This window comes from Punica granatum, chromosome 7 (assembly GCF_007655135.1).
Source record: "Punica granatum isolate Tunisia-2019 chromosome 7, ASM765513v2, whole genome shotgun sequence".
Lineage (NCBI taxonomy): Eukaryota > Viridiplantae > Streptophyta > Magnoliopsida > Myrtales > Lythraceae > Punica > Punica granatum.
The window spans coordinates 5,961,736-5,974,851 of NC_045133.1; the positions used below are offsets into that span (position 1 = coordinate 5,961,736).

At 34.5% G+C, this 13,116-nt stretch overlaps 1 long non-coding RNA gene and 1 other non-coding gene across 2 annotated transcripts; one reads left to right on the forward strand and one right to left on the reverse strand.

Annotated features, from left to right (window-relative positions):
- Window positions 1-2,496: 2,496 nt before the first annotated feature.
- Window positions 2,497-2,586, reverse strand: LOC116215771. Its single transcript, XR_004158570.1, has one exon. It is a non-coding gene; the product is annotated as a small nucleolar RNA snoR26 (small nucleolar RNA).
- A 2,960-nt stretch (window positions 2,587-5,546) lies between these two features.
- Window positions 5,547-6,807, forward strand: LOC116215569. The gene is made up of 3 exons (XR_004158499.1): window positions 5,547-5,592; window positions 6,171-6,238; window positions 6,396-6,807. It is a non-coding gene; the product is annotated as an uncharacterized LOC116215569 (long non-coding RNA).
- The last annotated feature ends 6,309 nt before the right edge of the window (window positions 6,808-13,116 follow it).

Below are 13,116 nucleotides of genomic sequence, written 5' to 3' on the forward strand. Positions count from 1 at the left end.
CTTTCAACGACCCATTTTTACGTTATTTGGTTAATTTAATTTATCGTTTGTCTGAATTCTTATCAAATATCCACCTAAAAATACATGAGTTGCTTCTCAAAATATTCCATGATATGTATCATTATATAGATTTGCAAATTTTTTAAGAAATATATTCCCAACTTTTTCCATGGATGTTAATTACTCTCGTTTTTAGACAGCTCTACAGTCATTTATTTTTCAAATTCTTGTTTGTTTGTTTTTTTTTTGTGGCACCACGGTGCTTTCAGCCTATGATCCAAAAAAATTATCCCTTAATTGAAGATTTCTTTCATTAAAATCCCGTGCAACGTATGGGGCTAGTTTTATATTAAATAAATTCCGTTTCTTGGGAAAGACTTGCACCAATAATGCTATTTATTGGCATTTCCAATTCTTTCCTTCACTCGTCTATTACAATTTCACTTTTTTTGGGGGTAAATTATTACAAGTTTACTTTCTCGGCAAAGATTCCATCATTAATGTTCATTAATTAACATAACTTCAAATATTCTGCTAATATTCAGTGTCTTTTTTTTTTTGAATTCTTATAGTAAGTATGGCAGCTCAGATGTCCCAGTTATCATGCGCTCTTGTTGCAATTGCTCTATTTGCTCTCTGCCAATGTTAGTAAGCGGATATATTCCTATTCTCTATGAATTGATCATAAAAGATCAAAATGAGGAGAAAAAAATAAAAGGACTGATGAGATTATATACGTACTTTCGTTAGTATAATAGAAGTTTCTAATTTATGAATTGTACATTCTGGCAGGCACAGCATCACGACATAAGGTTGATTTCTTGCACTCCAAGTCACTTAAGGCGAGTGAAGAAATCGAAAAAGCCAGTCCTTACAGCGGCCATCAACTCCGAGACACCTCGTCAGGGTCCCCAAAATCAATGGCTGCGAAAATAGTGATTTCACAGTGCAGCAGGAGTTTATTTATATCGAACTACTGTTGCGATTCAGATCCGTCCCGTAAGTGCTTCAGAACTAGAGAGGAGTGTTTGCAAAGCTGTCCCCCCTTGAGTCCCCCCCTCGGCTCATAACTAAGGTCATTTGCCTAAAAGTCATCTCAGAGGAATAAAACTGATCCTGTGAATCCCATAGTGATTTTTTGGATCGAGTAATCAATCTAGCCGGGCAGTGAAACGTACTTCTGTTTGTACGATGGGTCTGATCTATGAATAATAAGAATAATAAGAGATGAATTTGCTCATTTATATGATCCTTTTAATAGTTCTCCTCAATTCAGATATGAATCAGTTCCATTGCTATCCTCGTACTTAGCCTCGTAATCCCTATAAGCACCACAGGCTCTGCGTGGCCATGGACTGGCCATGCAGCTTCGGTTGTTCTTGCTCCTTATGTATGTAGCTTGGAAATATTATTCTCTAGTTTGCACTCGAGCTATTCACTCGACACAAGAAATCATCTCCATCGGCTGTGATTCCAGTCCATATGTGAGAGAAATTTAGAAAAATAATAGTATGTCCTTACTTGTATACATATTGTTCATATTTCCAGGTACAGAGAAAATTTTGACCTCTAATTTTTGAACAAGAATTCCATACTTTTCTATCGAAAAATGGATTCAGATATGGAGAATAAAGGTGAAGAACGGAAGTTGAAAATAAGTAAACAGATTCTGCTCGCTTTTAGGCTTGAATACCAATTTTTTTGCACAATAGATTTACCATGTTTTGGGTATTAGTAACCTTCTTTAAAAGGGAGATATTAGCAATTGATTCATGCCCTAACACAAACATAATTGGCAATCAATATCTATTCTTATAATGTATTGGGTAATAAATGCATGGCAACTGAGTAATGCCCATTATTTTTTCACCAAAAAAAAAATGCCCATCATTCTCGTACTTCCATGTATATCTTCTAAGCGGTTGATTTTATTACCGAAAAAGACTATATATATATATATATATATTATGTGGACTGCATAAGCTGAATTATAAGCATTCTACTAATTAACATGGGATGGAATAGAGCATTAATTACCGTGGCAATGACATTGAGACATTATTGATGATCCAAGTGTACACATAAAGAATCACGACAACATAGTAGTTTATTAGCAGCTAAATGATCAATTTTAATTGCTAAAAGCATCTTTAACAACTAAAATATATTTCAACCGTATGTAGAGTAAATCATTTAGCTACTAAACTGTTACAACTGAAATGTAATCAAATTATTTTAGCTGGTATAAATTTTAGAGTAAAATGCACTTTGCCCCCAATCTTTGGGTTTAGTGGCAAAGTACCCTCCAACATTTCAAATTTTGCACTATACCACCCCAGTTATATAGAAAAAAGCAAAGTACCATCCCGGTCACTTTTCCGATCACAATTCCAGCAAAGATTTAAGCTATTATTGTTTTTATAAATTTCAAGTTTAAAAAATAATTTCAATTATTAAAAATTCGAAAAAAAAAGAACCTGAAAAAGTGATCGGAAAAGGCATCTCAGAGAAACAAATTTCCCCAATTTCTTCACTGGCAATCAAAGTGCAAGGATGACGATTTTAAGTTCTCATCACAGATGCTCATCCCGAAAACTCAAGCGACAATGGCAGGTTTTAACTAGGAAGATTACATGCGTGAGGAACTCTTTTATGAACCTTCGTCAATGGCCCTTGTCAGCAACCCATTTTGGCTCACCAGTTCAGGCAATACCTATCAACAACATCCAGACCATGACTTAAGCATTGATACGGAAGAAGGCTCGACATAGCAGCAAATTGCTATTCATTCTCAAGTCAACAGAGATAGGCAGATGATTCATGCATATGACAGAAGAACATACAGAATCATCCAACAACATACAGAGTAAACAGGGAGCTTAGACAGCTGCCAAACCGGTATTTTCAGAATACATTCGTGACCATGATAGAAACTTTATTGATGGGCTTGGGGAGAGTCTTTGCGAGTAGTGAACTATGTGATTTATGTTTACTCTTGCTTGCCATGGCACATATCAAACAATCGGCAAGTTATTAGTTTCTCTTTTGGATATGTGTCCTGATTGCTCGTAAAGTACTCAAGAAGGCAAAAAGTGCTGGACACAAGATGAATCATACTGATCATATGTAGTTGCTTAGCTTGCTTTGAGGCTGTGTCTGGGAGTTTTTAAGGGAAGGAGAGGAGCAGAGAAGGGAGGAAAAGGAAGGGAGGGAATGGTCAGAGAATGCATGTCTGTTTGGGAGATTTTAGGGAGGGAGAGGAGAAGTAATGAAACAAATGTATATTTTTAAAGAATTATTCTTATAATTTATATAACAAGCCACTTTACATTTAAACCAAAAATATCTTTTTCCTGTATCAAAATGAATTGTACGTGCATTGATTAAATTGTTATTTCATGTATCATAACATGAAAAATTTTATGTTAAAAATTATTTAAAAAATAAATAGAAAATGTTGTTTTAGTTCTACGTAATGTCTTATGAATAATCAATGATATATCAATCATCTATTTTTTATTAAGACATGTAATTTAATTTTTCCCATTAAGTATGTACGAATTTGGATCACGGATTTAACAGACTATTATATAATATTAAAGGCCAAATTACATCAAAAAAACCTAAATTTTATAAAACATCTCAGTTTTGTCCTAAATTTTGTTTTGTAACAAAAAAAACCACAAGTTTTGATAATCGTCTCAGATTTGACCTCCCGTAACTATTCTGTTAAGTTTGCTGTCTATTTGCCTGCGTGAATTCACGGGACCCGCAAAATTTACATATCATCTGATCATTTTTTCTTTTCTTTACAAAAATAACCTAAGTTTTCGTAAAACTCTCAGTTTTGTTCCAAATTTTGATTTGTAATTTTAAAAAATACCTATTTTAAAAATTTCTCTAAATAGTCCATGAAAGGAGATGCTAACCGGGGCCGACTTTAGGAGCAAAAACATATGGTTTTTTCATTACAAACCAAATTTATGATGAAATTGAGACTTTTTTGAAAATTTGAATTTTTTTATTTAACCTATCTTATTTGTTTATTGATATATATCTGAAGTTAATAATCCACGTATGCAAAATTGACGAAATTTATAACGGAGGTCATTTTTGAGACAATTTAGAAAACTTACGGTTTGTTTTGTTACAAAACAAAATTTAGAACAAAACTGAGACGTTTTACAAAACTTAGGTTTTTTTTGTGTAATTTGCCCATTTTTAAATTACATGGGTAATAATTTAGCAATATCAGCAAAATATAGTTATAATTTTTCTATTTTATAATTCCATACGCGTAAGTTAACACGATATTATAATAATTAACATTAGTTTTATACGTAATTCTTAAGTTTAATATGAAGTAATTTTTTATATAATTTTATAAAAATAAATTACGTGTAAGAATTACAGCTGTAAATACTGCTATGTATCAATGTTATAACAGTAGTATAGCGTAGTGTGTGTATATGTATATATATATAACAGTAGCATACTAAAAAAAATAAAATTAGTAGTATATATACATATAACAGTAGTATAAAATTATCATTACATATACATATATATATTATATATTATATATGCACCGTTCAGTAGTATGAAATTATCATTATATATATATACATGTATATTATATATATTACGGTTATACATAGAATATATATTATGAGAACAATATATATATATATATATATATATTCTATTACTGATATACGTACACTACCGTCATACGTAGTATATACATTATGACAGTAGCATAATATATAGCCTTTTATGTGCTCCCATTCTTCTATTCCCTCCAAATCCTCTCCCTCCATTTTTCTTCCCACAAACACTCTGTTCGGTATTAAAAGCGGGATGAGGCGCATCTTAATTAGTCAGGGCAAGACTAAAAACCTATTCAAATCATCAATGAGTAATAAATGAAAAATATATTTTTTTTTCCAAATCTCAATCAACCTAAGACAGAGGCTGATACTCACTCTCAGGCATCTATTTGGTCCTTGCCTGAGACGCTTTCGGTCGGTCTCGAACGATACTTATACTACAAGTAAAGTCTCTTCAAAGCGGAGTTTATCAATTGCATCATATCTCACAGTAAAATGGTTATTATGACAAATTTCATATTTAAAAAAAAAGCTTAAAAAAATTGTACATGATGAAAGGCCCACGAGAGTAGAAAATAAAAATCACGAAATATAACATGGAGAGATTACAAGAGCCAACTTAACTATTTATGGAATAAATGATGAGATAAAAATATATAATTTAAAAGATATTTTAAATTGGTATAACAAAATAAATGAAAATATATCAAATCTAAATAAGGACATACTTTACTCATTATTAAAATACTATTTAGAACAAATGACAAGAGATTTGTTTGATAATTGCAATTGAAAATACCCACAAATTTTGGTTTACATATTCACTTCTAATTTTATTACCATAAAAGACTATATTTACATGAGGTGACAGCTGAAACGAACCATTATGGATTCATTATAAAAGGGGATGTAAAGAAAAAGAATTAACGCATTGCATTGACATTGAGACATTAACAAAGTAGCAGATTCCAGGCAGAATTAGGTGAGCTTCCAACGACCCATTTTTTACGTTATTTGGTTAATTTAATTTATTGTTTGTCTGAATTCTTATCAAATAGCCACCTAAAAATACATAAGTTGCTTCTGAAAATATTCCATGATATGAATCATTATATAGATTTGCAAATTTTTTAAGAAATATATCCCCAACTTTTTGCATGGATGTTAAATTCCTCTCCTTTCTAGACAGCTCTGCGATCCTTTATTTTTCAAATTCTTGGAATTTTTTTTTTGCGGCATCACGGTGTTTTCAGCCTATGATCCAAAAAAATTATCCCTTAATTGAAGGGCCTTTCGATAAAATCCCGTGCAATGTATGGGGCTAGATTTCTATTAAATAAATTTCGTTTCTTGGGAAAGACTTGCACCAATAATGCCATTAATTGGTATTTCCAATTCTTTCCTTCACTCGTCGATTACAATTTTACTTTCTTTTTTTGGGTAAATTATTACAATTTTACTTTTTCGGCGAAGATTCCATCATTAATGTTCATTAATTAGCATAAATTCAAATATTCTGCTAATATTCAGTGTCTTTTTTTTTTCCCTGAATTCTTATAGTATGGCAGCGCAGATGTCCCAGTTATCATGCGCTCTCGTTGCGATTGCTCTCTTTGCTCTCTGCCAATGTTAGTAAGCGGATATATTCCTATTCTCTATGAATTGTTCATAAAAGATCAAAATGAGGAGAAAAAAAGAAAAGGACTGACGAGATTATATACGTACTTTCATTAATATAATGGGAGTTTCTAATTAATTTCAGATATAAATTGTACATTCTGGCAGGCACAGTGTCACGACATCAGGTTGATTTCTTGCAATCCAAGTCACTTAAGGCGAGGGAAGAAATCGAAAGAGCCAGTCCTTCCAGTGGCCATCAGCTCCGAGACACCTCGTCAGGGTCCCCAAAATCAATGGCTGCGAAAATAGTGATTTCACAGTGCAGCAGGAGTATATATATAACGAAGTTCTGTTGCGATTCAGATCCGTCCCTCAAGTGCTTCAAAACTGAAGAGGAGTGTTTGCAAAAATGTCCACCCTTCAGGCCCCCATCGGCTCGGGGTACATAACTAAGGTCATTTGCCCTTAAAGACTCGCGGGAATAAAACTGATCCTGTGAATCCCATAGTGATTTTCTCGATTGAGTAATCAATCTAGCGGGGCAGTTAAAAAACCTGTTCAACTCATCATTAAGCAATAAATGAAAAATATTTTTTTCCTAAATCGATCAACCTAAGACTGTGGCTGATACTCACTCTCAAGCATCTATTTGGTCCTTGCCTGAGACGCTTTCGGTCGTTCTCGAACGATACTTATACTATAAGTAAAGTCTCTTTGAAATGCAATTTATCAATTGCATCACAGCTCAAGGTTAAATAGTTATTATGAAAAATTTAATATATAAAAAAAAGCTTAAAAAAACTTGTACATGATGAAAGGCCCATCAGAGTAGAAAATAGAAAATCACGGAATATAACATCAAGAAGAGCCAACTTAACTATTTATGGACTAAATGGCGAGTTAAAAAATATAAAATTTAAAAGATATTTTTAATCAGTATAACAAAATAAAATGAAAATATCTCGAATCTAAATAAGGATAGATTGCACTCACTACTATAAAATACTATTTCGAACAAATGACAAGAAATTTGTTTGATAATTGCAATTGAAAATACCCGCAAAGTTTGGTTTACGTATTCACTTCTAATTTATTACCATAAAAGACTATATACATGAGGTGACTGCTGAAACCGAACCATTATGGATTCAATATAAAAGGGGATGTAAAGAAAAAGAATTAACGCATTGCATTGACATGGAGACATTAACAAAGTAGCAGATTCAAGGCAGAATTAGGTGAGCTTCCAACGACCCATTTTTACGTTATTTGGTTAATTTAATTTATCGTTTGTCTGAATTCTTATCAAATAGCCACCTAAAAATACATAAGTTGCTTCTGAAAATATTCCATGATATGAATCATTATATAGACTTGCAAATTTTTTAAGAAATATATCCCCAACTTTTTGCATGGATGTTAAATTCCTCTCCTTTTTAGATAGCTCTACGATGTTTTATTTTTCAAATTGAGTAATTAGGCAATTTCGTCCCTGACTTTCGCAAGTTGCATCAATTTCGTTCCTGACTTATTTTTTACATCAATTTTGTCCCCGACTTTGCACTTTTTCATCAATTTCGTTCCTGACTTATTTTTTGCATCAATTTCGTCCCCGACTTTGCACGGTTACATCAATTTAATCCCTGACTTTGCACGGTTACATCAATTTAGTCCCTGACTTTCGCAACACTAGTCCCTGAGTTTTGGCGTTACATCAGATCGATTCTCGGTTACATCAATCTAGTCCAAGTGGCTAATTGACAGACGACGTTATTGCTTCGTTAATTTGTTCAATGACTGAATTGATGTAACGACTGGGTAAATTGATGTAACCCCAAAATTAAATGATGTTTGTTACATCAATTACATCCTAAATTTTACTACAAACTTTTAAAATTTTAAAACAACCCAATTTTTTTTAAAATTTTCAATTTTGCCCCAACACCCTCTCTCTCCTTCATGTTCACTATTCATTGTCTTCCTCCTCCCTTCCACTGTTCATCATCCCCAGACCAACCTCTCCTTTTACCTGGCGAGATCCGCCCCGACCTCGCCCTCTTCTTCGACCACCCTTACCCCCCACCGAGGCCATCCTCGTCCTTGACAAGGATGCCGTAGAAGGAGACCTCCCAATAGATGGACTTCTTAGGGATGTTCGGGGGGATGTCGAGGTCGCCGATGCAGAGTTCCAGGTGGAAGGCGAAGCAGTCGGGATTCCGATCGATGAACATCTCCTGCGGCCTATTGGAGCGGAGGTCCCAATTGTTGTAAAAAACGGCCCTGAAGTAGGAGTTTTGACTGACATTAGCTAGGGTCGTGGTGATCGTCCTCGAAAATTCGGCCGCCCATGTTGAATCAAATCTTGTCCCGATAGGCTCCCATGATCGAAATCGAGAGGACCCAGAAAAAGAATTCATGGATTTTTATTGGGTATCAAAGAATTAGAGGATAAAGCAATCGAAATTGGATGGATTGAGGGTCGAAATCGCAATTGAAGATATCGATAGAGGGAGGAGGGGACTATTGGGCGTCACAAGCAAGACCACTAGACAGACTATTGAGCCAACTTCGGGATAGTGTTTCTATCTCCACAGGACTCGGATTTCTGTATTCTAGTTGTCTGTGGAAACCTCAAACAACAGGCTACAGTTTAGAATCAAACGAAAGTGAAAAATATGGAGAAAACAAGTAAAAAAGACTAGGTTAAATCCTCTATTCATCATGTCCGCAGTTGATTTTAGAATGCGATATTTTTCAAATGATTCAACCAAATTCAGTTTTGTAAAATCCTATAGCATCCTACTGATCTAAGCAATGAAATTATATAGCAATTCTGGTCAAATAACATAGCTACGATGATCTTCCATTAACAAGCTTTCAAGCTTTCACTCTCTAGAACCTAATGAGCTACATCTCAACTTCTGAAGTTGAGGGTTACCCCGTCGCCCACCACCCCAAAATCAGTTAGATTGAAGGCAATCGCCCTCAGCCTCAGGAGTGGCCGGGCTACAACAGGTGAGATTTGTGCTGAAGAAGAAGAAGAATGAGAAAGAGAGGAGGAAGAAGAACAGTAAACAAAGACAAATGGGTTAATAAAAAATAAGGGACTAATTTGATGCAGCACGAGGACCAAATTGATGTAACAATTTGTATCATTTAACACCGCCAGCATTAATACTTAACGGCATGGACCAAATTGATGTCGCAGGAGAACAAATTGATGTCGCATTGGGACCTGATGGATGCAACCACCCCACAAAAGAACCAAATTGATGCAACTGTAACACTAACTGATGTAACTGCGGAAAGTCAGGGACTAAATTGATGCAACCGTACAAAGTCGACGATCAATTTGATGTAACCGAAAAGTTCGAGACTAAATTGATGCAAGAGTGCAAAGTTAGGGACGAAATTACCTATTTTCTCGCATTGCATTGACATTGAGACATTAACAAAGAAGCAGATTCAAGGCAGACTTAGGTGAGCTTCCAACATTTTACGTTATTTGGTTAATTTAATTTATCTTTTGTCTGAATTCTTATCAAATTAGCCACATAAAAATACATAAGTTGCTTCTTAAAATATTCCATGATATGTATCATTATATAGATTTGCAAATTTTTTAAGAAATATATCCCCAACTTTTTGCATGGATGTTAAATTCCTCTCCTTTTTAGACAGCTCAGCGATCTTTCAATTTTCAAATTCTTGTACTTTGTTTTTTTGCGGCACCACAGTGTTTTCAGCCTATGCCCAAAAATATTATCCCTTAATTGAAGAGTTACTTCGATAAAATCCCGTGCAATGTATGGGGCTAGTTTTGTATTAAATAAATTTCGTTTCTTGGAAAAGACCTGCACCAATAATGCTATTAATTGGTATTTCCAATTCTTTCCTTCACTCGTCGATTACAATTTTACTTTCTTTTTCTGGGTAAATTATTACAATTTTAATTTCTCGGCAAAGATTCCATCATTAATGCTCGTTAATTAACATAAATTCAAATATTCTTCTAATATTCAGTGTCCTTTTTTTTTTTGAATTCTAATCGTAAGTATGGCAGCGCAGATGTCCCAGTTACCATGTGCTCTAGTTGCGATTGCTCTCTTTGCTCTCTGCCAATGTTAGTAAGCGGATATATTCCTATTCTCTATGAATCGATCATAAAAGATGAAAATGAGGAGAAAAAAAGAAAAGGACTGACGAGATTATATACGTACTTTTGTTAATATAATAGGAGTTTCTAATTAATTTCATATATGAATTGTACATTCGGGCAGGCACAGTGTCACGACATCAGGTTGATTTCTTGCACTCCAAGTCACTTAAGGCGAGGGAAGAAGTCGAAAGAACCAGTCCTTACAGTGGCCATCAACTCCGAGACAGCTCATCAGGGTCCCCAAAATCAATGGCTGCGAAAATAGTGATTTCACAGTGCAGCAAGAGTGCATTTTTAACGGGATTCTGTTGCGATTCAGATCCGTCCCTTAAGTGCTTCAACACTAGAGAGGAGTGTTTGCAAGTCTGTCCTCCCTACAGCCCCCCACCGGCTCATAACTAAGAGGAATAAAACTGATCATGTGAATCCCATAGTGATTTTCTCGATCGAGTAAACAATCTAGCGGGGCAGTTAAATGTACTTCTGTTTGCAGGATGGGTCAGATCTATGAATTATAATAATACGAGAAATGAATTTGCTCATTTATATGATCCTTTTAATAGTTCTCCTCAATTCAGACATGAATTAGTTCCACTGATATCCTCGTACTTAGCCTCATAATCCCTATGAGCACCCCGGGCACTGTGTGGCTATGGACTGGCCATGCAGCTTCTGTTGTTCTTGCTCCTTATGTACGTAGCTTGGAAATATTATTCTCTAGTTTGCCCTCGAGCAATTCACTCGACACAATAAATCACCTCCATCGGCTATGATTCCAATCCATATGTGAGAGAAATTTAGAAAAATAATAGTTGTGTTCACTTGTATACATATTGTTCATATTTCCAAGTACAGAGAAAATTTTGACCTCTAATTTTTGAACAAGAATTCCATATTTTTCTATCGAAAAATGGATTTAGATATGAAGAAAAAAGGTGAAGAACAGAAGTTGAAAATAAATACACAGATTCTGCATGCTTTTAGGCTTGAATACCAATTCTTTTGCACAATAGATTTACCATTTTTTGGGTATTAGTAACCTTCTTCAAAAGGGAGATATTAGCAATTGATTCATGCCCCAACACAAATATAACTGGCAATAAATATATATTCTTATATTGGGTAATAAATGCATGGCAAGTGAGTAATGCCCATTATTTTTTCACCAAAAAAAATGCCCATCATTTTCATACTTCCATATATATCTTCTAGGCGATTGATTTTATTACCGAAAAAGACTATATATATATATATATATATTATGTGGACTGCATTAATTACTGTGGCAATTACATTGAGACATTATTGATGACTCAAGTGTACGAGAAAATATTAAATGATCATAACTCATAATGATGTGGTAAGAAAGAACCAATAAAATTGCTTCAATTAAGAAGATTTACCACAATTAATCGAGTGATTAGCACTTATTATTTAGTTTATTGCAATTTAATTGGTTCTTTCTTATACCATGTGATGAGATATGATCACCGAATAATCTCTCCAAGTGTGCACACATGGAATCACTACAATATAGTAGTTTATTAGCAACTAAATGATGAATTTTAGTTGTTAAAAAGCGCATTTAACAACTAAAATATATTTCAACCATATATATAGTAATTCCTTTAGCTGCTAAACTATTACAACTGAAATGCAATCAAAGTATTTTAGCTGGTATAAATTTTAACAACTATACTTTGTCCTTTAATAACTGAAATTGTAATTGCTGAAGAGTTTATTAGCTGCTAAATGAATTTTTTCACAACTATATTTTTCACTTTACTAAGAGGTAAAATGTGATTGCTATAATCTATAACAACTAAAAAAACTTAGTTGCACATTAGTTGCCACAACTCAATAGCTAAAGGTCATAAAAACTAAAAATATGTATGATTGCAAAATATTTTAGTTATTAAAAGTGACCTTTTTGCATCTCGAAATGATAAATTAGTTGCTAATAAATTACATTGTTACAGTGAATTCACTCCCCTAAAAAATGTGCATACCTACACACACATAGGGGTATAATGAGACGAGTCGAGCCCGTATATACTGGGCTTGAGCTCAATTCGTTTATTAGTTCTCGAACTGGGCCCCAAGATCGAGCTTGCGCGAGCCTAACTCTTTGACCTTGGGCTCGGCTCGTTGTATTTAGCGAAGACTCGGCTTGGTTCGTAGAGGTTCGGCATGCTAGCAGAGATTGACTCATATAAGGCTCGTGAGCTCAATCTTATATAGGCTCGTGACCTCAAGCTTGTATAGGCTCGTGACCTCGAGCTCGCAATGTCTTGAATTGGACTACCATATGCAATGACTCATAATTTTTTATATATATTTATATATGTAGCTTGTTTAGGCTCACAAGCTTCACGAGCTGAATATTATTGAGCTGGCTTAGCTTCTTTAACTGGCGAGCTCGAGCCGAGCTGAATTCGAGCTTTCATCGAGCTGAGCCTGAACTGTTCGCGAACGTCTGACCTTGTTTACACCCATACACACATATAGTCTTTCATTCTATATGTCAGCACCCCATTTTGGTCCATCGGCTCTAGGATATGACATCAACAAGGCTCCCGACTAGGGTTCCTCAACTCTAACAAAAAAATGGCGAGGGCAACATATGAAATTTTGCAGCACACACAATTGATCTCGAAGAATAAGGCACGAAATATCAATATTCGAACCGAAGGTAGTGGATAAAGGGGAAATCACGTCTCTGTATCA